This window comes from Mycteria americana, chromosome 9 (assembly GCF_035582795.1).
Source record: "Mycteria americana isolate JAX WOST 10 ecotype Jacksonville Zoo and Gardens chromosome 9, USCA_MyAme_1.0, whole genome shotgun sequence".
NCBI lineage: Eukaryota > Metazoa > Chordata > Aves > Ciconiiformes > Ciconiidae > Mycteria > Mycteria americana.
The window spans coordinates 2,868,217-2,894,814 of record NC_134373.1 but is presented as its reverse complement, the minus strand read 5'-3'; the positions used below and the strand labels follow the sequence as shown (position 1 = coordinate 2,894,814).

General features: G+C 47.1%; 1 long non-coding RNA gene across 1 annotated transcript in view; it reads right to left on the bottom strand.

The window, feature by feature from the left end:
- The window catches only part of LOC142414359 (uncharacterized), a 31,177-nt gene extending 9,844 nt beyond the window's left edge, over positions 1-21,333 (bottom strand). Inside the window, exon 1 of the long non-coding RNA XR_012777037.1 lies at positions 21,249-21,333. This is a non-coding gene — a long non-coding RNA (uncharacterized LOC142414359). The remainder of the gene's footprint in view (positions 1-21,248) is intronic.
- Positions 21,334-26,598: the final 5,265 nt, after the last annotated feature.

Below are 26,598 nucleotides of genomic sequence, written 5' to 3'. Positions count from 1 at the left end.
TACAGCATCCATCACTTCTCCAACTACCCAGGCATCCCAGAAAATGTGGTCCAATCCCTCCTTTTTTCTCCTAGATATGGCATGTATTCTGAACTCAAAAAAAAAAGAGCAAGCTATATATCCATCAGCTTGAATGACTACAGGGTTTCGCTGCAGAGGTTTTATCTAAAACATTTCCTAAACATCTTCTCTCAGCAAAATAGGGCTGACATTTTAACTTCTTATTGTGCTTTAAATTTTTATTGCATCTCTGAAATGGAGACACTGTAAAAAAAGCTAGTCTTAATCCATTTCTTCCCTAACCCTGGATGCAGGGGAAACTACAGAAAGAACCAAAACACAAATTTACAGATAAAAACCGTATTTAGCTTTACACGGGGGAAAAGCTCTTCATTGCTGGACAACTGTTTTGACCCAGACATTTCCCTATTGTGACTGATCCAAAAAATATCTGCAAAATTGTCCTTTCATTTGTAGCCTGGATATGAAATGCCAGTGATACAGAGGATACCAACATTTGTAAAACCTCCATCCTTTCTGGCCCTCACCAACAAGCAGAAATTGTCAGAAAACAAGAAAGAAAATGAGAAATTGATTCTTGGCTGAACTACAATTAAGCTGTAGCTTTCCCTTAACTTCCAGAGCTTTATTACACCGATTTTATTTGATGAAATCAATTATACGGTACACTGGAGATAAGTTAGTGAATTAGCTTTGCTTACGCTAACGCTTATCACTTCAGGGTGGGTTCCGCCTGGCAGAGAAGATGGGGAAAAGGTGTGGTATTTAACGTGATCTGTTTAGGCAGGAACGGGCCTCGTTATTCTAGGATGGGAAGACGGCTGCGGGGAGGCTTCCACAGGGGAGAGCAGAGGGCAGAGCCCCCTGCGACCATCACCCGGGGCATCTGGGTGCAAGCCCCTGCACCGCCTAACAGCAGCAGTGCTCATCTGCTGACCCATTCTTCCAAAGCCCACAGTACACAAGGGTTTTTTGATATTTTCAACACTGGAGGGGGTGGGAAGATGTCAACATCTTCTGGAGCTTTTGGTTGTTTTTTTTTTTTTTTCCTTGGGCTGACTTTTGGCTAATTATTTACTTTTATTATTACCAGTTCCAGTTAATATGGATTCAGAATAATACAACCAGTACTAGAATACTGGAAAAGGGTATGACGGAGCCAGAAAATCTGCTTGTGCGAGCAGAGACAAATCGCTTTCCTCTCTTCTAAAACTGGTTCAGCCACCTTCATACAGCATCAAGTGCTAGAAAAAAAGAAAGGACAGATTTTCACAGTTGCTATTAACCTATCTCATCTTGAGATCCTTGGGAACTAATCCTCTCTGGACAGGGCCGAGAGCCTTACAGTACTCATTTGACACCGGACGAATCAAAGGCAAGTCCAAAGGCTTCACCTGATTTCAGAAGGGGGCAATTATCTGCTAATGATCCTTGCTGCAAGGCACACAGGCACACTGAGGTGGACACAAAGCTCGGAAACAGCGCTGGCACTAGAGATAGGTGCCACCTTTCCTTTAAACGTCGTTACTCGGAGACTGCTAATAAACTGGAGACCAGGGAGAGCAGCGCGCTCATACCTCACCCTGCAAAACGCTGCGTACTCTCATCGTGATCCAGCAAACATAGACATGAAACTGCCTTCTCATGCCGCTGGGGTTGGGTAAAGCGATGAGCACCATGCATAACGTATTGCAGGATGATGTTGTTGGTGACTAAGTCCCCAACATATTGCAGGCCGACGTTGTTGGTGACTAAGTCCCCAAAACACTAAATCTGTAAGAGGACTGCCCGGTGGTCTGTGCTCAGCTTACTGGAATCAGGACACAGAAATTCTTTAAAATGAAAAGAAATTGCTCGAGCATCCTGTTGCAAACTGAGTTCTTGGAAGCTTCCTGCACTGCCTGATAAAGCGATACATTTCCAGAACAAGAAAAAACAAATGAGCAAAGTCAAAACCAAGGTTTTGTTTGCTTTAGCAAAGTAACCAACCCCCAGAAGTGAAACCTTATCTTGTGCCTCTAACGGGCTGGATTCCTGTCTTCGCTTTGCTCCTAGACTTCCCTCCACCAAGGCTGGCTCTGGAGGGTCCTCCTCCCGCCACATGAAAGGCTTTTCACACCCCTCCGTGGCACCAGCCTTTAATACAGCCTAAAAGTCAGACCAATGGTTAGTTCCCTTCCTGCTAGATCCGAGCTCAGGCTGCTGAGCTTTAAGTCTCTGACACAGACATAGAGCCTAAATGGACCATGAAGATGTGGAAACAGAGGCGCTTAGGGCTTTCATAAATGGAGATTTACTTAATTTGAATCTCAACATCAGATTTCTGCTGTACCTAAAGTAAATACTATCCATTAATGGAGGAAACATGGGGGGGGGGGGTGGTTCATAAAAATAAACACACAAGACATTTAAAAGCTACAGCCCTTAGCTTTCTAAGCATTGTTTCTAATAAATCGTACATCTACCCGTTTTCAGGGATGGAAAGGCATTAGACTGAAAAAAAAAAAAGACTGTTCCAGAGCTACGCAGCGCCTTTTTCTCCAGCTTCATAGAAACGATGCTGAGTTCAGACTGCCCAAAGTGAGACACGTCGGGGAAATTCCTAAAGCTTGGCACTGCATAAGCCCCTGTGCCAAGTGAGCTCCCACCTACCCGTGGCGTACTGCTGGGGCACGTGTAAGTGGGTGAACTGGACAGACCAAGCAGGGTGTGGGGAGCAAGGCTGAGAAGGTGGTGGAAATTAAAAAAAAAAAAAAAAAAGAAGAAAAAAGTAAAAAAAAAAAAGAAAATCAAAGCTTCCTGACCTGGTTCCCAGCTGATATCAAATACCAGCACCAGCTAGTTGCTAGTGGATATAGTCCATACAAAAACGAGAGGTCTGGTTTCTGTAATTCACAGCAAGAGTGAATGGACTAAACCCCACAAATGCAACGGCTGACGCTGTCTTTGGGGAAAGCGTTTGCAAGGCAAGCTGACTCTTCTTTCCACACGCCGGCGACGGACACCTGCTTATCGCCAGCACTTCTGCGCTGGCCAAGGACAGCGCGTGATGGCACACGGTGCCAGAGGCTGGTGCCCGCAGACAGGGAACGGGCGCTCGCATTTCTCTGACAGCAGAAGGTAATACAAATCCCCATGGATTGCACCCACCTGCACCCATTTCCAAGTGTTTTAACCTCATTTCACCCCCTGCTGCAAGTTATTCTTATGCATTTCACCTTCAGAGACTTCCCCGCCATCTACAACAGCATTTCTCACAGGTCCCATCCCCCTGACCTTGCTGTTGTCCTACTCCCCCACCTGTATTTATGGATGTCACCTGTAAAATACAGTCTCAGGCAGATCTCCATGACCTATCTGCACTATACGAAAATTCCTCGTGCTAACATTAGACATGCTTGAATTAGCAAGGAAATGAAAACAGGCCACAGGAAAGAAGTGGGCTGGGGGAAAAGATGGAGATGTAATGCTAAGCAATCATGTCAAGTCACGGCCGGCCACATCCCATTAGCTGTGTTTGAGGGCTCTTCGTGTCAAAATAGCACCTCTGTAGCAAAGGAAGAATCCTGCATGCCCCGTCCTGCAGCACTTTGGGCTCTTTTGTTGGGCAGAGGCTCCTCTGAGGCATCGGCAGCTACACAATGCCATAGCTCCACGGCTCCGCTGCTTTGCACCAGGGGAACCTGGAAACCACCGAAGGCTCAGTCCTGTAAAATCAATGCTTTCAAAGATGCTTTACAAAGTCACTACGCAATTCTGGGAAAGGAGTTTGGATAGGAATTAGCGAATTTTGTTTGGTATTAAAAAATCTGAAAATTCTGATAAAAGTAATAAAAATTCCTGGGGCGGGTGGGGGACCACACCACCAAACTGTTTCCAAAGCAAGCTTGTTTTCCCCATTGCTAGTTCTAAAACAAATACCAGGAAAGATTCCAGCACTGATAGGAGCAACTCTCTCACCCACCTCATAAAGACGGCTGAAAGTGAGAAAATAAGTTCATTTTCTTTTCTTCTAATATCTCCTCAGCCCCCTTTTGTGCTTGAGGATCTAAGGAGACAGCGCAGAGGTGAAGACAACACCAATAACCCCCTTTTAAGGTTGAATAAATTGAGGCACTGAATAGTTTCCGTGATTTACCCAAGCAGAACCATAATCCCAACTTATTTGCATGTGAAATACTGTCTCCCAAATTAACCTAGCCAGTTGAAAACATGACTCTGTGGGGGGCAGGGGGGAAATGCCATTTAGTATATGTATATTTCCTAGCTCAAGGGTGTGTAAAACTATTTTCAATACTCATTATGCCCATTTCATTAATGCATTTTTAATACTGTGATGTAGTTTAGTATTTGTTCCACTGTTAACGCTCTTAATGGCCCATCTCCTCCAAGCACCCCTTCAGAAGAACACGAGCTGCAGGAGCGAAAACTACAACTAGAAGAGCTGGGATCCTGAACATGCAGGTTGGGCTGCAACAGCGACTCTGCAGCAGTCAAAAAAAAAAAAAAAAAATCATTCTTTGGCTCTTGGTAGGTTAATTAACTGAGAACTGAGGAAATGAGGAGGACCTGCTTCCCAGAACAGACTATTTGCTCCCCACCACGTAAACTAGAAGGGTCTCTTACGTTAGGGGACCTTCTATCACTTGTCCCTAGATCTGCTCTCCAGATCTGACCACACTGCCATACTGTAGTCTTCAACATAATATGGAAAGAAATAAAGTGATCACCTTTAAAATAGCTCCACAGATTATAACCCTGGGAGAAAACACTCAAGAAACATTAAAGGTCAGATTTAAATCCACAAATATAATGAAATGCACAGTTACAGATGAAACTCCCTCCTTAACAGACTGGACCAAATTCAACCCTGTTACAAACCACCACCCGGCAGATGAACCTGGCCCAGCCATGGCTCAGACCTCCAGTCATAATGAAAGCTTGTCCATGGTTTGAACCCAGCAACAATTAACCTTGACGGGGGAGACAAGATTCAAGTTTCAAAGAACAGAGAGTTTACTAGGTTTTTGTGTGCTTTCATGAGGCTTTGATTATTATTTTAATGCAGTTGTTTGTGGTTTAATTTCCTTCCCCCCCCTCCCCCCGCAATGGTCACATTGAAAAGATAAAAGTCTATGCGCTCATGGCAGGAGCCAAAGGATGGCCAAAGTCCAACCTACCTCCACCCCACTGCACTCATCTGATACGCTTCCAGAGAAGAGGGAAATCAGACAAATAGATGCTGTGGATAGTTTAGGACTGACTCGCCTCAGACTTTTTGGAAAAGGGAGAAGAACTCATTAGGCTAAAAGGAAAGCCAAAAGTAGTTATGAGAGCGCTCTTTTAGGGGACTAAAATAAGAAGCCAACAGATCTTTACATACTTCCCAGAAGGAAGCCTACAGCCATCCATAACACTGCTGATAGCCCTCCATGCTTGGCAAGGTTCCCACTCAACCATCTGGAGCTCATCCATCGAGGTGCAACTTTGAGGAAGGAGACTGAGCGCCTGGCAAAGGTGTTCAGATAGCAGCTGGGAAGAGGGTTTTGGCTCCCAAGCTTCAGCGCAGTTTCACTTGACAGCAACTGAGGGTACACCTCTTCTGCAGATGATGCAGCTGCAGATGGCACAGACAGTCCTAAGCTAACTTTAAGGTAACTAGCAGTCACTGCTGACAGCGGAGTTCAGCATGCACGTTGAAATCCTCCCGAGAGGCTAAGCAAGTAGCTGGGCCATTCGCCCAAGTGGCTGCTGCACTTTTACCAGTACCAAAGCTAGTTACAGCCAGTTCACCTTGTCTCTCCAGGAACCACAAAGCCACCGCAGCTCCTGCATCACAGAGGAATACCTGCATCACTTCTGTTCTCACCAGCTGACGTTTTGATCTTGCTGATGTCTTCAGCAGAGCTCCATCCGACTGAGGACCAGGAGTTTGCTCTGCACCTCTGACTCTCCTTTGAAGGTAGCAGCAATATTCACCCTCCTCGAGGGCTGTTAATGAGAGCGTGTTCTCTAGTTAGGTGGAAGTACGGCTCCGAAGGCTCTACCAGAGCTTTTCCAGACAATGCAGCCACGGGAGGTCTTTAAATAAGAGGAAAGAATCAAAGATGGGGAGTGACCTGGTCAAGTCAGCTGGGGAAGAAGATGTAGGGGGGAGGTGGGAGAGAGCAAGCGCACTAGAAGCATTGCAGGTTTCTTCCCGTGTCCGTTGGACGGCAAATAGCAGTGGCATAAGAGTTCACAAGTGCTCTCAATATTGGCAGATACCACATAGAAAGGCTTGCCATCTACACTGCCAGAAAACGTGCCATCAGCGTAAGAGAAAAGCAAACGACAATGTAATAGAATGCATACCTATACGCTATTTATAGCCTCTCCTGACACACATACACACACTTGTGTCCTCACAGTATTTTCTTGGCTGTATTTACAACCCCTGCTTTGCACTCACACAGCATGTACTGAAAACAGCCATTAAGTTAAACATGTAGACTTTGCTTCTCGTATCCTAAAGTTAACTTGGAGGACACGTTGCTGGAGGGGGGGGGCTGGGTGGGGCAGAGGAATGAGACAGGGACACATTTTTTGCCACGAAGCCACCACTAGAGCACGTAACAGCCGCCCAACATTGAGCTGTTCCTCCCCAAAACACAACTCCGTATTAAGATGAAGCTGCTACATCCTCCCTTCCAGCCCACTCCCATACCTCCTCCCCATGGAAGCCCTCAAAGATGCAACTCACCCACCTTCAAGTAAGGCTCAGTCCTCTCTTACCCACAGCAGCTCCTCGAGGCTTCTTCCTGTACTTTTAGGTATTTTGTCCTTTGTTGGCATGCTGCAGGTACACTCAGTTCTCTCCTTAAAGCTCCTGCAGCTCTCCAGCCCCATGCTAGGAGCGATCACTTAATCTCTGGATGACCGCATTCGGCCAGCACCTGGGAAGCTCTTTTTCCAAGGGCTGTATAGAGCCCAGGACTGCCGCATGGCTTTTAAAGCATACTGCTTTTCACTGAGACCACTAGTCAAAGGTAAAGCAGAGCCTGTTTTCTAAACAGCAATCCTACAAGGATCTGCTACTACAATTTAAGTCACCTGGCAGAGGAGACTGGGGGGATGAGGAAGGCAAGACCCAGGGATGCACCTGGCCAAGCCCTGCACAAAAGATGCACCTACAGGCAGAACTCAGCCTCCTCCCAGAGCCCAAAATGGCACCAAACCCACAGCTGAATCATGTCTTATTTCAGATTTTCAGCCATTAGATCAAAGGACAAAGGCACAAGGGCACAGTAATAATCTGCAATCTGACCTGCCCCAGATTTTCTGAACTACCCTGGAAAGCTACTGCAAGGGCTTTAGGAAAAAAACCCCTCCCAATAACACAGAAGAGCCAGGTTTTAATATTGTGTGCGTCATGGTCTGGCTCGCAGCAGGTCACCAACCTCAGACAAAACCTGGTTACATGGGGAAAGTCTTTCTAGTCTTTAGGCCCAGGAGCCTCTAAAAAGGGAAAAAAAAAAGGGGCATCACACCTCCAGAAAAAACAAGACACACTAACAAACTGACTGCACACAGCTCCCAAGATATAAACGAGCCACGGGCAGACTTGATTTTTGTGAAGAAATCGGTAATGGTTTAGTACAGACCTAAAGAAATAGCTCCTGGGGCCAAACCATCAAACCAGGACTACTTAAATATACCACAGCTTGTGAAACCTTGCAGAGCAGCGCTCAGACCTGCTGCTGAGCACGGGATGATTCAGCCTCTGCCACATCCTCCCCTTTACAGCTTTAAAGTGCCATCCCAGCACAGCTTTTTTCCTGCTGCTTGATGCTTTCAGATCCTTGACCTGGTAATGATATCACATCTGCTAGCTATTATCAGAGGAGGAGAAAGGCTCTCCCCTCCTCGCTTCCCCCCATACGCAAGCTGGTGTGAAACCAGTGCAGCACAGTGTTGTGTCTGAGCGAGCTGAAAGCCATCAGGCTATAACTCAAACAAATCAGATCTAATCACCCTTATCAGAAGGGCAATAAAAATCAGCAAAATTGAGAGGCTATGAAAACACAAGCTGGGGGCGGGGAGTATTTGGCAATGGGCACAGAAAGTGAACGCCTCTGAAGAGCTGTTTTCCTGTAGAGATCCCACCCCACAGAGGACATCAGATCACAGCGGGACATTGCTGAAGATCAGTGTCTGTGCAGGTTCTCTGCCATCTTTTGCAGACCTTTTTTAGGTCTTATTTCCCAAACTCTGTCGCTGGAAGAGTTATTTCCCAAACTCGTTATTTCCCAAACTCTGTCGCTGGAAGAGATGCAGAGTGCTGTGTTCCAGAATCCCCCATGGTCCCTAAATTTTGGACAAAGTGGTCACAAAACCACTACAGATGGACAGACACCATGCTGGCCAGATGCTTAATAGGTGCGGTGATGTCCAAACAAAACATGGAGACCGATCCAGGTGCTGTGGAGGTGACCGCAAGTCTTATTTTATTCACACACCTCCCCAGCCCAGGGCTAGACCCTGGCACAGGCACACAGCTGGACATGAGGTTTTCCTGCAACCAGGACCCCACTTTAGAGGACAACATAGTCCTGGATGTTCAGAGAAGCTCAGTGGGGCTGTAAGCATCAATCCTATATCTGCATGTAGCAGCATCCCCACAGCTGGTTCTCCTTTGCTTGGTCAGCAAGCCATGGCCAGCCCCTGATCCGAATCAGCCAGCTCAATGGCACCGTACCATAATGGGAGCAGTCCTTGGCAGGTTTCCTGCCTTGGGCTGCCTGTGCTTTCTGAACTAGGGTTGCAATGAGGTTTTTCAGCTCCAGAGGAACCACCTGGAGTCCTTGGCCAGCTAAAGGAGAACCTCTGCCCTCATATGACTCACCTTCCCATCACAGAAGAGCCTGAGAAGCATTTAGGGGAAGAGCATTTTGCAGGATGAGGAGCACACAAGCACGCAGACGGACAGGGAACTTCCTGACACACGCCCCGTAACTGTCTGTTAGTCACGACGGCCGCTGAGCCCTGACCTCCCTCCAGCGAGCGTGACGCAAAACAAAGCTCCACTTACCGATTTCAACACTAGGAGTGAATGTCATGCAGCGATGGAAAAATAAGGGTTGGAAAAGACCTCGGGAGGTCAGCTAGTCCACCTCCGTGCGCCGTGGAAGAGTCAGCACTGTATTATCCCCACCAGGCACACATCTAACCTATTCTGAAAGGCCTCTGGTGATAAAAACAACATATTCTAGGCTTTGGCTATTTATACCATGATTTTGAGCACTACTTGAAGAATAGAGGGCAGAGAGGGGAATAGCTGCATAATAGCTGAACATTGCAGGACCAGGAGGGAAGCCGCTGAATAGATAAGCATATCTCAGCCATACATCAGTGCGAAATGTAAGGACGGGACCACCAGCAAGGTAACAAGGGCATGAGAGTGGAATGCCCCAACGTATCTGGCCAGGCCACCTGGAGGGTTGTGACATCTGGCAGAGTCGGCGGGGACCAACCCTCCTTCACCGGGCAACGTGCAGGTACAGACCTCGATGCTGCCTGGATCCTGCAACAGCTGCCTCCCACAGAAGCAGGTCTAACGTCCTTCTCAGGGATTAGAAAACAGATAAATAAAAAATAAAGCCACGTTCTCAGCTGCACAGGCAAGGGTGTTTCAGCAAGATGAGGGTCTGGGCATATTTACACAAACACACAGACTGTTGAAAAGAACACTGGAAACGCTTTGCGCAAAATCTCATTAGCAAATAACGGGATTTCTGGGAGCACCATCTGTGCACCACATTGAACACTTGCCCCAGAGCACGGAGACTAAAGCACGTTGCATATAGAAACCCAGACAAAAGAACATACAATAATACACAAAGGCAGGGAGAGCACATATAGAATGGGGAAGAAGCCAGAAGAGACATTTTCCTCCCCATTGTCACAATACCCGAATCCCATTCCCTCCACAGCCTCCCCACAAGGGTTCCTGAGGCATCTCACGTCCCTTCTGTGCGCACTGTGAGGCCCCGTGTTGTTGCCACAGAAGGGGAAAAAAGCCTTGTCATGAACGAGAATCAGCCGGCAAACCAAAACCGTTCAGTGCGAGGTGACACCAAGGCCTCGTATTGGAAACATTTCTTTTCCTCGAGTGTTTTCCAAGGAGATCTCCCATAGTTCTAAGCCAAGAGGTTACCTGGAAAAGGTTCTGTCTCACCCATGAGCTGCTTCAGCTCCACCTCAGCAGAAGAAGCCCTGGGAAAAGTCCAGGAGTAGCCACATTGGGGTAACTCTGAAACAAAGCAAGAGAGGATTTGGTGCGAGTGGGTTTTGTAGAGCAATAAAAACACAACTTTACAAATGAGCAGCTTGAATGAGCCATCTCCACTGACTCTCCAGCACCCCTTCTCCTTCGCGCTTTCAAACGTCTCCCTCTTTGTCTGCCCTCCCAAGGGCTCTTCAACAGAATCCTCCAAAATAGCTATTACAGCAATTACTGCAATTAATTGATTTGCATATCCCCAAAGCCCCATCATTAGTGCAACACAGCCAAGCGTGTTAGTGTTTAATAATATCAATCAACAATTATTCATAACATCCCGCCCCGACAGACCTAAATATAGAGACAAGCATTCATGCGAAAACAAAAATGAGAGGGGGAAAAAAAAAAACCCACAACCCAGCAGCTAAACAAAAGAATTAATTTAGAGCAGAATTAGGATCATAGAAACAAGACAGACAAGAGACAAGGTCAGATGTCTCGCTCCCAGCTCATGTGCAAGTCTGCTAACCTGCCTGCTCTCAGTTATTTAACAAGCTGCAACTAAATGAAGTGATTTTCTCCTTGCGGTAAATAGCCAGCGAGCTGCAATGAGCGTATACGCAGTGGGGTAGAAACGCCAAGAGAGGACTTTCACAGCCTGCTGGCCCCAGTTCAGAAAAGCACTTCAGCAAAAGCTCGAGAGGGTCTCCATTGAGGACAACACTTAAGCACATGCTGAAATTTAAGTACGTGCTTAAATCCTGCTCCTCCTCAGGCCAGGCACTAGTAAAAGAGAAAAGCTGCTATCCAGCTTTCCAGGCATTTTTAGCAATACAAGCTGCACCTCTTAGGGACCATATGCTCTTCGCTAACCTCTGGATTCGGTGCCAAAGCTCGTTTGCTTAACGCGTGAGCCCTTCAGGACACAAGGAGTCCTTCCGTGCTGGGACAGGAGAGCGCATCGCACCGACGCCGGAGCCCAGAGGTACCATCCGCATGGAAACAGCGTACAACAACACAAGCCGTTGGGAAAACTAGCATCAAGGCTGCTCTGTACCAGTGCATTTTAAACGGTCCAAAACTAAACTAAGGCTTTAATTAAACCCAGGACCTTGCTCATGAGACAGGCGATTCAGTGAGGGAACCACATCTAACCAAGCCGTAGCTCAAGAGCCAGAAACCCATGTTACTGATACAACCCTGCTTCATTTCACACATCAAGAGGGAGACACGACTGCCTCAGCCTGGTCTCCCTTATCAGCACCCAAAATTTAGGCATTTACCATTTCTTGTGGCCCTCTCTCCTCTTGTTATGGGACCTCCTCCCCTCCAGCGCAGGAACGAGCTGGTCCACAACCTGTCCACACACTACGTGTGCCCAGGACCAAGGTACTCTACTGTGGGAGAGTGAAGACCTGGACAAGGAGCCTTGCCAGAAGGTACATTTCCCGGTTGCAGTCACACAAGGAGATGTGAGGCCAGTATGAGGCCACCGCCACCGATGAGACTCCGCACGCACATGAGGACATCAGAGAGCTGACAGATCTTCGCCATCCAGCATGTTTTGCATGGCTCACATGCCCAGATCCCACCCGCCCTCTGATCCCACATACGCTGCTTCATCACTCACTCCAGCGAGGGTCTCCATCACCACCTTCAACAGCAGGAGGAGGTCTTTGCAAGAGCCCAGCGCCAGATTACATTATCATAATTAACAGAAACGTTTACACGCACGCTGATCAAGCAAAGAGAACGGCATCTTGCTCTGAAACAGCTGTCAAGCAAAATTCAGGCATTCAGCCTCTCCGCTGGTGTAAACGGGTGCAGTACAGCAGGCACCAAAGGCAACAACTTAGTTTGCACCACTGGAAGAGCTAGCATGACCACAGTGATACAAAGCCACAGCCTTGCTGCAAGTCACAGCTTTTCAGCAAGCTGGCGGAGCCCCGCTCTAAGAACACATCTTATTTATTAATTAGGCCAGGAGCAGCTCAATAGGTGCTTCCCACTCTCATGGATGTGGCCAGACAGCTGGTGGGGCAGTGATGTCTTCAGCCTTCAGCACTCACAACATCCCAACCATCCGGCAGTGCCCCAGGCCATGGCTCCAAAGCCATCTTAATCTTCCTTCATCCTCACCCGGTGCATCCCAAGGTCCCAGAGACAGCTCCACCAGCACAACCGCGGGGCAGCAAACACTCCAGAAATCGCAAAGGGCAGCAGAAGGAAGGACCTGGCCATCAAGACAAACATCCCTGCAAGCGTGGGCGTGGGGAAGGAGCATCCCTGCCCTCGTATCTTGCCCTCTGGCACCAAGACAAGCTCTCCAGCACGCGTTTGCCTCTGCTTTGGCTCTGGTGATCTCGCAGCTGCGATAGAGCTATACTCCAACACTCCAGCTTGAGAAGGAGGACACCTCGCTTCCCAGCTCAGCGCCCAGGGCTCACACTAAGAGCCGACCACCAGCTACCAACTGCAGACTAAACAAGTTTTGGGTGTTTTTTTGTTTTGTTTTGTTTTCTTAACACTGCCCACAGTCTGGACCCCTAATTGGAGACTCACCCAGCATGAAATCTCCTATTCCCATTTCTTTCATACCCTTCCCTGCCTCCATCAGTGCTGATGCTGGGGGAAATATTGCACCTTGACGATAGGAAGGAATAAAACACAATGTCTCGTTAGCGGCATTCTAAATAGAAAAATAAATAAATAAGGTTTTAAAGCCCCCTTGCCTCTTGTTGGCCTTCCAACTTCCCCTGCCGCCTGTAACCACACACAACATGCCGGGAGGTGTGCCTAAGAAATGAACTGCCGAAAGCACGAGCAGGAAGCAAGGCAAACTGCGATTGCAGCAATCCACTTCAAAAAGGCTTTGGTTTTGCTCAGAATCGCTTGAAAGGAAACTTGCCGCTCACAGATGTTAATCTTTCAGCTCTTACCTGTTTTAAAAGAAATACCGGTCTGATTGTCTCGGTTTTTCTTGGGCAAAAAGGGTTTCTGGAAGGCAGGGTCTAAAAGCAAAATACAAATAGGAAATATAAATGCTTCCTTAAAACCATATTTGGTTTCTTTGTGAAAACATCCAGCAGCTTTCACTGCCTCCCAACAGCAATTGATAGATTTTAGGGGAAAAGTAAGACATTAGTGGCCACAATGCTATTTTGCAGAGTAACATGGAAGGGGAAATCCAAAGCAACTAAGTGCACAACGCTGAAGACCTAGAGAGAGGTTTGCCTGGGGCAAACATCTCCTAACTGCTATAATTACCGTGAAAGGTCATCAAGGACACCTACCTATGCAAGCTAGGAAAATTCATGTAAGCATTTTGCGTGGTTTGTGCAGCTTCTTTAGTAAATGTAGCAAAGTTCTGACATCGTGCCATAGGAGATGATATCAGCAAACAGGCATTTTCTCGGAAAGCGCGTGCATAAGAAAGCTGAGGACATTAAGCGTGTTCCAACTCCTTGCTATCTTGCTCTTAAACGCAGCCATTAAAAAGAAAGTTCAAACCAACCAAAACACCGGCTAAAAAGGAAAAGCTGCACACGCGAGACTGCGCAATGACGGAGCCACGTCCTGAAAGGAACACAAAAGAGTTCAGTCTGCAGGTGTAATTGGATTCAAGAGACAAATTCCTCCCAGGTGCTGGCTGTTGAGAGGTTATCATGTTCCACCTCCAGCCCGGGAGGGTCCCCATGCATCCCATGCTCCAGCAAAGGTCGGCTCGTGCCAGCTCTCCTGCCCATGGTGCCTACGGGGTGGCAACCTCCAGCAGCCAGATAACGGCACGCACGCTACATGCCGCTTGCTCCGCAGTTGAGGGACAGCGTGTGCTCCTCTCACGTGGACATCGACGCACGCCAACATGCCGCTCTGCGTTTTTGTGTGTGTGGCTTAATTAAAGGCAGATGCAAAGGGCAGTTCGCACGAATGTTTATCCTGAGGTGCTTCCCTCCCTGGGACCCCACTCGCAGGCTGGGGGCTGAGGAGTGAGAGCAGGAGGACAGGCTCTCTCCCCAACAGCCTACGGGTCCCTCCGTGGCTTCATCCCAGGGATGGAGCGGCATCCTCTCTCCTAGGACACCCGTAACAGCCCAGGGAGTGCCGGGGGACACGTGGGATGCTCTGAGCAAGGAGTCCTTCAAACCCTGCCCTCCGCTCTGCACAGCATCTGGGGCTGCCAAGGGGCTGGCCACATCCGTTCAAGCAGGATGAAGCCACGGCACACGCAGGTCTGGCCACCTGATTTCACCTGTCTCAGGCAAAATAATTATCTGGGGGCTGGACTCCTTCTTTTACAGTCCCAGATCTCATTTTCAGAGGTGGGGGAGAAAGCCTTTGACCCATTAAGTGCCTTTGTAAAGGACTCAACTGTTGGCTTCTGACTCTGTCGGCAAGATAAATATACAGTGATTTAAGTTGGAACGGACCTTTGGAGGCCATCTGGTCCGATCCCCCGCTCAAAGCAGCAGTAAATAAATTGCAGCACGTCTCCTCTGCTCGTGCAGCCAAAGGCACAGGTGGGGGACACATGAGGAGCGGGGAAGTATGCAAGAGACCTCAACACAAGAAAAATCTCTCCTGCTCTGAACAACACCGTGGAAAACAAGTCTTCTACGTGAGAAGAGGCTGCTAAACCACACGTTGTCCTGGCTGAGCACCTTATCTCTCCAACCTCTCGCTCCAGAGCCTGGGAGGGTCTCCTCTCCCCAAAAAGCAGGTTTTAGTCCTCAAATCCCAACCAAAGAAACATTCAGGTGCGTAGAAGGTGCATAACTAACCTGTACCTGGAGAAACAAGTGTACTTGGTGTCTTTGGTCTAACTTTTACCCATCTTCCAAGGGATGGTGGTATTATTGTGCACCTTGTAAAGCAGTCCTGTCCCAGCAAGGGTCTACCTGACTTCATTTACCCCACGTGGCCAACATGGGAAGAGCTGTGACTGCAGTCTCAAAGGTGTTACACCACCGTATGCTCGTGTCAGATAAAGAAAATGCTGCAAAGCCTCTGTTTAACTGAGCAGATTCACCTGTTTTGTGTTTGATCTCGATACAGGAAGCAGGAAAAACCCCATGCTACCCTTTCTCCACCTCAAAAAAATCTTTCCCCGTGCTCACTCCCAGCTACAACCCCACAATAGTTATGAGCTGTTTTTTCTCTGGCTTTTTTTTTCATCTCATCATACCAAAAGCAGACACAGGCCTGGAAACTAAATTGCAACCTCCAGTTTCATTCATAAATTTGGCTGCATCCTTGCAAAGTGAGCTATTGTTGTTATTTCACGCTGTTTACCACCTCAAAGCCAGAGAGTATTGTTTTTATTGCTATTGTGAGAACAAGAGCAGGGGGGAAAAAAATAATCTTGGGCTTCCCTTCCCCTCCCAATCAAATATAATAGAGAAAAAAAAAAAACAGGGCGGATGTCAGATCCTCAAGGGTTGGTTGTTTTTTTTTTTGAGCTATCTACAGGAGCTCAGCCTGGTGCTGCAGGTTTCTGAGTCTGAATTTTATCAATGGGCTGGCGTTGGGTCCATTTGAAAGGACAGCAGGTGTTCGAACAATGAACCCAGGCTGCCTCTACATCTGGGCTACAAAAGCCATCGCCGTGTTTACAAGAAACAGGATAATCAAGAAAACATCCTGCCACAGGCACCTAAAAAACTACAGCCCCTTGTTGTTCATTTTTCTCTCACACTGCGCCGTTTATTTATAGCGCGAGAAGTTGAACCGGGAGGAGGAAAAAAAAAAAAATAAGAAGTTTCACACTCATTGCCACGCAGAAGTGACGCACGTGCAACGTGGAAGGGACTGACGGCCAGGCGCTTGGCTTGTATTGTTCCTTCAGCTCTAGGTGGGACATCGTTAACCCTTGAGCTCTTGCTGTAACGCATGAATTAGCCGGGCATAAGTTGTTGGGTTTGTTTCATTCATGCAACCACATCAGTTGAACCTAACTCATCCTGGGACACTCCAGATGGAAACTGAGTCCCCATATACAGGATATAATGTCCCTAGAGCCTAAACGCAAAGAGATGGGCAATTATAGGGGAGGGATGGTGGAAATTGCTCATCCATCTTAGCCTCCAGCACTTAAGGTTGGATCCTGGTGGCCAGCAGAGTAAGAGAGGCTCTTCCAGAGCTTAGAGAAGATGCAGAAGGTCCTCTCCCCAGATACCCTCCAGAGAAACCTCCTTCCCTCCATAGGCAGCACTGCGCTTCCCAGCCTTCGGGGTCGGAAAAGTGAATACGCCATGCATCAAGCACGTTTACAGAACCAAAGGTTGCCATCAAATTTCAGCTGCTGATGGCTTGTGGCTCCCTACAAAATCACCGTATTTTGGGGTTACTTTCTGCTGACATTTTGTTCTGCTTTCTTTTAACTTTTCAGCACAAATGAAGCAGGATGCATCCAATTTAGTAAGACGCTTTTTTTTTTATGAAATTAGTTTTCATTAGAGGTACACCAAAATGGAACCTCTAGAACATTTCTCACCATCATCAAGAACAACTTGAGAAGCTCCAAGGTATCTCCCCCTTCCAGACTAACGTTTCATGACTCAGGTCGTCCTTAGGTCCAGCAAAATTAAGTATTCCCTCCCCTTGTATCTTCCCTTCCCTGCTTTAATAGTTTTGCTTCTGGAAGCCTCCAAAACACACCAGCTAGACCCCCTGCAGAGAAACCTGTCGAAATGAGAGCTGAGCTGCTCAGCGTCTCAAGGAGTTTGACTTCCTTGCTTTTGAGTTGAATGGAAAAGGATTAACTCAATAGGTGCTTTACTGGACAGTGGGAGGGAAAACAAAACAAAACACAATGAAATAACAGCCTACGTGCACAAGTAACAGATGAACTTCTCTTCTGGGCAATGAACTGCTAAAGCAGATGGCTAACATCCCCTTCTCCTTTAGACCTGAGTCACTCTCCGTTGCTGGCTTTAAAGACACGACGTCCCGGAGCTCAAACGCTTCCCTTCAATCAGACAGTGGGTCTGGAAAAGGGTCTTCCTGACCCAGACTTGACCCCTGAAGGGTTGAGCTGCCTCCCCTGCCCCTTACTCATGGTTTTCTCTAGCCTGGTCATCCTCAGAAACACCAGCTCCCCAGCTGGGGAGCAAAGGACTTTCCAACAGCCTCTCCATCTCATGCATTGAGTAGGACAGCTGAAGCCAAGACTGCTGCCCCATAAATTCATGATAACACCTCACAGCTGTTTTTTTCCGTGAACAGAAAGACCACCAAACAGCACACGTATAAACCGACCAGATCAGAGACCAGCATCTTCACCCCACTCCTGCCACGGAAAGCGGCACGTTGCTGTTCTGAGTTCTCACCAACCCAGGGCTCCCTGGCAGGCTGGTCCCACCAAACCCCCTGCCCATTTACCACGGCATGAGACATGGGGGCTCAGGTCAGCTAAAATCCCATTCCAATCAAAAGGAGCAGATAGCAGCTTATGATATGTCATGTTTTCTCCTTGTTTGCTTAAAACACATGAATTTTTGAGGTTTTCAGTGATTAATGTGCACATATAGCCAGTACCAACAGTCAAACTTTTTGTCATTTTTCCATCAAAATCATAAGAGAGAAACATATACAACATTTTAAATTGCTGACTGGTGAGCCTCTAAAGTGAGTAAATGGTTAGAGGATCTGTATATCTTAAAAGAACTGAAATGGGTCTGTCCAGAAGTACCATTTCACGTGCAATATTGAATACATCTTCACATTACACAACCAAAAGAAATGCTACTTGTTTCCAGTATTTGTTCTGCAGAATAATATAGAAGCGACCTTTGTCCTCCTAAGTGACTAAAGCTTGACACAGTGTTTGTGTTAATTTATTAAAAATTTTCTAGCTGAAGCCAAATGTTCAAGCCAACCAGTTTTGTAAAACCTCTGCTAAGAAATTACTTGGATAATTGCCAGAATCCCGAGTCCGATCCCTTTTTCTATTTCTTTCTCACTAAAATAAACATCTGGTGCATGTTAATTGTCAATCTCTATCGACTGCAAGATTTATGCCAGTAGGCATCTTTAAGAACAGCATCCTAGATAATTAGATAGCCGAATGCCGACAAACAATTATCAATACAGAATAAAATCAATGCTCTCCCCGATGTTTCCTAATGATAGAGAGCTGAAGCTATTTGAACCGGCTTCTTTTAAAAGCTTTAATATTATTGAACAACATTATTTCAGGAGAGATGATTTGGGGTTTTACTTTTTAAAAAAGAGAGAAGTGGAGTGTGGCATGGCATTTAGTATCTGGCTGAGATTTAAAACGCACTCTCCTTATGAAGTATGACATTTCATACCTGAAACCACAGGAACATTTCCCACATTTAAGTGATAGAGGGAAAATTCTTCAAATTAGATTTGAACTTTATACCTTCTAATTCTGCTCCAATCCTCCTCCTCCATGTACCACGCTCGGGCCTGATGAACATGCTGCTGCTATATCAAAGCCTAACAGACCTGACTGCCGACAAATCCCCTTCACTTAGCCTTGAAGTAAGCAGCAAACCTCCTGTAGATCCGGTAGTTAACGTTAACTGGCAAAATAGCTCAGCCACTGATCTCAAGGCTAAATGAACTGGTCAGCGCAGCCCAGCTGGCAGAGCCATCCCTCCTGGGTGTCAGCGTGAGCTGGAAGCCGGCACTGAAGCCGCAAGGCAGACCTAAGTGCCCAAGCTTGCAGTGAAGAGCCACCCAGAGCTCCTTTACATGCTTTAATCCAAGCCTAAAGGAAAACCAAACACCCATCTGCAAGCAAGCCCTGAGCAACATCTCCCCAAGCTTGCCCATCAGAGGTCCTGCTTCTCACTTTCCTGGACTCACAGGTCTGCTGTACAACTCAATTGCAACCAGGTCCCCATTTGGGAACAGTTGCCCTACCCTAAGTGCTGTCACAGCCACTGTCCCTTGCAGGAGAGCTCCTCTGTCGAGCCCTCCAGGATGAGAGGGACACCAGCACCCCAGGGTAGGGCTAGAGAGCAAGGTGGTTTTTCAGTGTGAGACATCCAGCAAAATCCACCCTCCTAGCACTTCTTCACAACCCCAGCTTCATCCAGCTCATGAGCAGCACACAAACGGGCCCCTTCAACAACCCCTCACGTCAGCAAGAGGTGCCTCGTAGAGCACATCATATCCTACACCCCAGGGAGGTGCAGCACAGATCCCTCACGTCTGTCCCCATGGCCAAACGAGCAACAGGATCCTTGACTCCCAAGCGGTGGCCCAAAGCCTCAGCTCATCCATCCCACATGACAGAGAAAGGCCCGACCCACAGCCTCTCCCTTTGCATGCTCTTTGGGCCAGCAACACGCAAAAAAAAACCCACTCCGCCTTCCATCCTGTGCCTTGAGGGACAATCCAGACCTTTGTAAGTGCTTTGAAATACGAGTTGCAAAGGCAGAACATTTTTCCTATTATGTTCCTTGCTTTACTTAAGCCCCTACTCAATAAGAGACAGGTGCACTAAGCTCTTTGCCAGGGACCTGCGTTTAGAGGAACAAGGCCCTCCAGTTTTATACGTTATCCCCTTGTAAGCTCACTAGTCGCCTCTTAAGCTCGTAATAAAAGACTTTTTTCAAAAATGATGGCACCTAGTTTCCAAGGCAGCAGAACTTTTAAGCTCGTGTTTGCAAGAGCCTAAGGAATTACAGATGCCAAATGGAACATGCTGTATAAAACCCATCACCCTATTCCTGCTGGATAGATTAAATAACACAGTTTTATTTTTTAACGCAACACGATCTGGATGAGGAAGTCACTATCGATGCTATACAAAAAGTACACAACGTGTGGAATAACAGCTACAAATCCCTTTAATCTCTGGTGGTACCTAGGGATCTCAGATGGTTTAGTGCCTGTAGGGATTATCGGAGACACGTGATCCTGGACTGGAAAGACTGAGATACTTCACGGTGTTGACCGATCGCCAATGGTCTGCTGGACCTCCGTGCAACGCAGGCTGCGGTGCTCCAGGGGAAGAGACAAAAAGGGAGATAAAGCAAAGAAAAGAAGAAGAAAGTTGGAGATGGGGATGGAGAGTGGCTGTGACAAACCCAAAGCATAGATGCAGCCACAGCAGAAAATATATCACAGGGCAGTCCATTAAGGATAGCACTGTCTGAACAGGACAGGCAAACCTGCATCATTCTTGCTTCAAACTACTTCAAAGCTCAAGGATTCAACTGGAAACCTATAGCAAACTAGAACATTTCACACTCCCCAGTTTCTGTTTATAAATGTCTATTTTCTTAGGCTAAACCAATAACTTATTCTCAGTTGTATGCTACTCCCATTTCAGCTACAAAGCAGGCTCCTTTCCCATGCAAAAAAAATATCAGCTCTGCTTACTTCATAATTAATTTTACCGCATGACTTTTCCCAGCAACACGATTCATTATTTTGTTCAAGTTCCCTACAAACTGATGAAAATAAAAAGCCCCTCAGCTCCTGAACAGGCTCCCTGCACACTCGCACGCACATCACTTTTTTGTGGCTTAATTTCCCATTTTTAAAAGGAAGATGTTTGCTTTCCTCCAACTTTTTTGGGGGGGGGGGGGGGAGGGGGGGGGGGTAAAGCAGTAGGCATTACTTCATCTTTAATATAGTTTCTAGCACAATAAAGACCATCCTTTGCACTGTGGCACTAAGGTGCTAAAAGAGAGCAATAAATTCAGATTAATAATTAACTTCCACAACATGTCAAGCAATCTTGTCGCTCGCATTTCAATTGCTTCAGAAAGCTTCCTACTTTTTTGTCTCAAACGCATGCAATGGGTTGCTTAGCTATTAATTTCAGAAGCTATTTTTGAGTGATGCATTGCAGAATAAAAGAACTAAAGTAATTTTCCATTCTGACTCTAATTCCTGAATTTACTTACCGAATTGCAAGGGTTACTCCCTTTCTCTTGGAGACTTGGGAACGGTATCTTGAGGTCTATAGAAAAAGGTATATTACTTCAGAGTTACAGCCAACGTGATCCTTAAAACCACACGCACTGATGGAGACGGTACTGCTGGGACTCTACGGGTAAAGCTCTTGGCTGAAAAAAAAAAAAAAAATAGTTTGGCAAAAAAAAAGTTTTGTACAAACGCCCACATTAATGGAAATAAAAATGTGAGGTTCCCATCCGGGCCGTGAAGTCTCAGTTAAGGTATTAAACAAGAACAAAACACAAGGTAGTTACTGCTTTTGAGACACCACCACCCCCCCCCAACCTGCAGATAGATGAGAATCAGGCACTGAAAGGAAGCAGACAAATTTCTGATGTAAGCCACGCCAGCATGAAGAATCTCTTTCACATTAACATACCTAATTACAGCTGATTTTACACTATTTTCCAACCCCCCCAAAGAAAAAGCAACAGGTACTCAAGCTCGCTTACTCCTAAAAAAAACCCCCACTGATCCAGTATACCAAAAGAAATCACGCAATAGACGTAGCCATCTTACAGCTTAAAAAAATAATACGCCTTCAATGCTTTTTATTATGATCTTGATCCTTCAAGGTTCACATTTTTAAGCTTTTCCTCCAAAACCACGGGGGCTAGGAACTTTATTTCAAAAACTCGATAGCCAAGAGTCTCACCTAATTATATGAGCTGGGGCTTCAAGGAGGGGGAAAGAAAAAAAAAAAAAGGCAAAGGAACTCAGACACCCGGAGATTTCTGGCAAAAAATGCAATTGCTGGCAAAACACTCATTGCCCCAAACTTCTTGCTTTTCCCTTCCCCACCCGCTCTGCGGAGGAGTGCATTTTTCCCCCCAAAACGTGATGTGCTATAATCCTGTCTCGCTAGCTTTGATTTTTACCCTTTTAAAAAAGGAGCCTTTTAATGTTCTACAGCGGATGCTTCTCGCTCTGCGCGCAGGCAATAAATTAAAACAATTATTTTTAAAAACTCTAGCTTCGCTGCCAGCTAGACATCATTTACAAGGAGGCAAAACAGCTGTATCGCCCTCGAAGCCAGCCTCCTACCAAACCAGGGCTCAGAAATTACGGGTGTGATTTTACAGACTGCATCGCAACATCCTCCTGTTTCCCCTATTGCTGATTTTTTTTTTTTTTTTTAAAGAAACAAAAAAAATGAGCAAATCTTGACGAAGCACTAATAGGTGGGATGGAGACAGACGTCCCCAGCCTCGGCGGTCGCTTCCCAGCCGCCCCGGCATACAGATGTGCTCGGTTTGGGGACGCAACTGATGGAGGAAATGCAACGCACGAAGCAGGTTTCCAGCTGTTGCGAGGGAAAAAATAATAATAAACTGTTTTTTAAGTGGTAAGGGAATGGAAAACCACTAGAAGCTTGCCTCGATGGGTCCTCGGGGCAAGAAAAAAGGAAAAAAAAAAATGGAGGAAAAATGTGAATGCAACTGGGACAACACCTAGGGAGGAAAAGGGAAATACAAAGGGAAATGTGGGGGGGGAAAGGGAAATAAAAGGAAATACAAGGGGAAATACAGGGAAATAAAGGAATAAAATTCATTTCCTTGCCAGGACCGGTCCCGAGGCAGGGATCGCCTCCCCCCCGCCCCGTCTCCGCGGTAACGGCGGGGCTGCGCGGGCGCTCGGTTGCCCGGGCCGCGGACAAGCCGCCGCCAGCCGGGGCAGGCCGCGCCGGGGCAGGCCGGGCCGGGGCGGCTCGGCGGCGGCCTGGGGCTCGGTGTCGGGCGCCGTGCCCGGGGGGCCAGCCCCGAGCGGAGGAGCGGCCCCGCGGCGCCTCAGCATGGCTCAGGCGTGAGTAGCGCGGGGCGCGGGGGCCCGGCGGGGCGAGGGGCTGCAGGTGCCCGGGTGAAAGCCCCGTTTACGGGGGTAATAAGAACCACACCGCCGCCGCGCCGCTTACCTCCAGAGGGAAACACCTGCCGGTACAAACGCGGGACGAGCGGGTCCGCCGGGCCTTGCTCGCTGGTGCGAGGCCCGGTCGCCTCTTCCCACCCGGCCGGCGGCCCGCGGCCTCCCCTGAGGGCAGCGGCGGGGGTTCAGGCACCCCGGGGGGTGCTTGGAGGAGGGCGGGAAAGTCTTCAGCTCACCTCAGCAGCCTTTAGGCCAATCTTAATATTATTCGTACTCAGACACTAGGCCCCTTTTCTGCTTGCAAAAAATACTTTTTCCCTCTCTTACCGACCGAAATTTGTCCATAGTGGGTTTTTTTCTGTAATGAACTCCTCATGCTTTCAGCACAATACAAAGCTTTAAAAGTTTATTTGCAATAGCCAGACACTGACGATGGCATTATATCAAAGTGCCTGCAAGGAGCCGGACTCATTTCTCCAGAAATATTACTGAGAGGCTAAGCCCCTATATTGAGAAAGCATTATTATTGCTGCACTACAAAGTTGGGAACCTAACTGCGAGCATCTTTCATGACATTATCCCTCAGCATTTTGCTGTTTGCTGCCTCCAGGTCCAGGGCACAGCCAACCCAGTTTGGGGCAGCTCGTCCCAGTTCTGAGGTGGATGTGGCTTGCTCAAGTTCACTAAAATAATAGTACATCGGGGGGAGAGAAAGAAAAAAAAAACCCTCAGGGCAGTATTTGGTGCCTGCTGCTGCTCCCCTCCTGCTCTGACCTGGTCAAACCTGACAATATCCAAACTGCTGTCCCAGCAGGTTGTGAGCACAGCCTCTGCTGGCTTCTCACCCATGGTCTTCTCCTCTGGCTTCAGTGGTAGCAGCCTCAAAGCCTCCTCTTTCCAAACTCCAACTCTTTGCCAGGTAAAACCCCTCAGACTCTAAAACATCCTTCCAGCCTCGGAACTAGAGCAGCTCTCCTTGTCACCTCCACGTTGGGTCTGCCCTAGCCGAGCCTCCAGCCACCTGCCTCATCAGCACATTTGCAGTCCCAGGCAGGTACCACCACCAACACCACTGCTTTCCAGCCAGGCATCTTCCTTTTCCTTGCTCCTTGGCTGAGGAGAGAAGGGTGAGCTGAGAGGAATAAAGAAAAACATCACCAAGGGCACAGCAGCAGCAAGGTCTGTCTGTCCAAGGACACAGACCCAGCACAGCCTCCGGCAGCCTTAAATTTGAGGAAGGCTTGGTTAGGTCCCTGGCTAATCCAGCACAGGGCCTGGCTTGTAACAGCGCTAACTATGCCTCGCACCAGGCATGGTGACTTAGTTAAGGGAAGTCCACAGAGTAATGGATAGTCATCTAAATTGCGTTAAAAGAAAAACAAAACAAAACCCCCAAACCGCAAAAGTAGTGTTTGACCTCTTACCGAGAGAGTTCTCTCAGAATCTGTCATTCCTATCGAGTGTCTGAATCACGGCTGCTCTCCTTTGAGCTAGATTACCACAAAAGGAATTAAGTTGAGTATAGTAGGAAAATACTCGTGCTTCAACTGTTCGCCTTAACTCAGTTTAATTTTAAGAGAGATAAGGCTCTTCAGCATTTCCCATTTCATTGCCAGCATTGAACAGCTAATCCATGTAAACACGATAGACATCTCCGCACCACATGACAAAAATACATGCCAAGTTCTGTTTCCAAAGGAGGTAGCGGTGCTGGTAAGGGACTCCAATCTGACACCGACGCTACTTGGCTCACTTAACGACACTCACTCTATAGCTGTGCACAGCACAGCATTTATAGCTAGGCTAATCCAGCCCTTCGTAAACACAAGTCTGAGTATGCACCAGTTCATCAACCACTGCATCTATAGAACTTGAGTTAAGCAACGGGCTGCATAGTTTTGTTTACTGTATTCTACACCTCAGTCAGTGTGCCGAGTTTTCCGGACAGTTTGTGCTTTTCTTTATTGCCCCAGCAACTGGATTCAGGTCATCACCTGAGAATCTTAGCATTCTTTTTAAAAAATAAATAGTTTTTTTAAAACCCCAGAAAAAATGTGCATCAAAAATGCTCCCAAGCCATCAGGGAAATAAAAAGTACTGAAGTCTTACCTAAATATACATGGCCTTAAAGATTTAATTTCAGGATTTTTAAATGGTTGGGGCTGACAGTGCTGGCAAATCCATAAAACTTTTATCTTAATGTTTACTGTTCACAGCCTTGTGCATTCCTCCCCAGCACAGAGCTGAGTTGCAGTCCATGCCAGTAGTTACGCAAGAAGAGCACGTTTTCCTTTTGTCCTAGGCTATCTTGTTTTGCAAGGTAGAGCTGAGTTGCTTCTCAAGTAAGTTACCGAAGCTACTGTTAAATGATTGTATGCAGTGAGGTTATCCTGGCTGCGTACCGTAAATCATGCTAAATTTAAAAGTATTTTAAAAGCCACGTGACAAAAATGTCTTATAACAGACTGCCTTATTTGAAGGCAGTGAAGCAAAGAGCTAATAATACATGGGATGTATGAGAAAGAACTTTGGTACTTCAGGCTAAAATATTTTAGGGGACACCACCTTATTTGCCTGGGAATGAGGATGGCTGCCTATCTTGCCAAGTCACATGGAAGACAGACTCCATCCTACAAAGAAGGAGGCACATCACTAAGTCACAGCTGAGTCTGTAATACTGATTTTTCAATACTGTACAGTCACATCCTGTGTCCTGTCTAGAAATGCTGCAGCACATAGCTTTTTTTTTTTTTTAAGCTTGAGGTAAACAGCTGCTTTTTAGACATCTGGAAGAACAGCTGCTACACACACACACAGAGAAATCGCATGCGTCTCGCACAGCCAGTTGGACGTGCTAGCCGTACTAAGCGTGCGCGCAGAGCAGTTATCTTGCGTGCACCGCAAGTCAGAGCGGTCGGACCGGCAGCTTTTGCAGCACAGAGTCACGCTGCACACAATTTACGTGGCTGGGATTTCAGCATTTCCAGTCAGTTTATGAGGCATGTTCGCCATCCTCAAGGCCCTGTGATTTTAACAGCGACGTGGTCTAAAGCTCACGGAAGCGTGTTATTCCACTGCTTTAGTAAGCTTTGTATCAGGATAGAGACAGGACACACAGGAAGCGCTCAGCGATATTCTCTTAGGGTCAATAAGCTCCAGCAGCCAGCCAAAAGAAAAGTCAGCATGTCCAGACATGCTTGACATTTTCTAAGGGCAGTTGTAGTGCTCATGAGAGAGTGTGCCCATTACATTTGCTGTAGGGTTGAATAAGAAGTGCCGGACGTATCGCACTTCCTAAAGTGCTCAAACCCCAGCATTTGCATACAGATGTACATTTTGTTCCAGACATTGAACAGGAGATTTACATAGATGTTTTTGCATTTATGTTTTCCTGCTGTGTTTCCTCCTCTTTTATGAATTTATTTACCATTTACTTGACCTGTAGGATCTTGACCAGTAATTTCTTTACTTGCCCAAACTGCCCTAGCCCAGACACATTCAAAGCTGAGTCT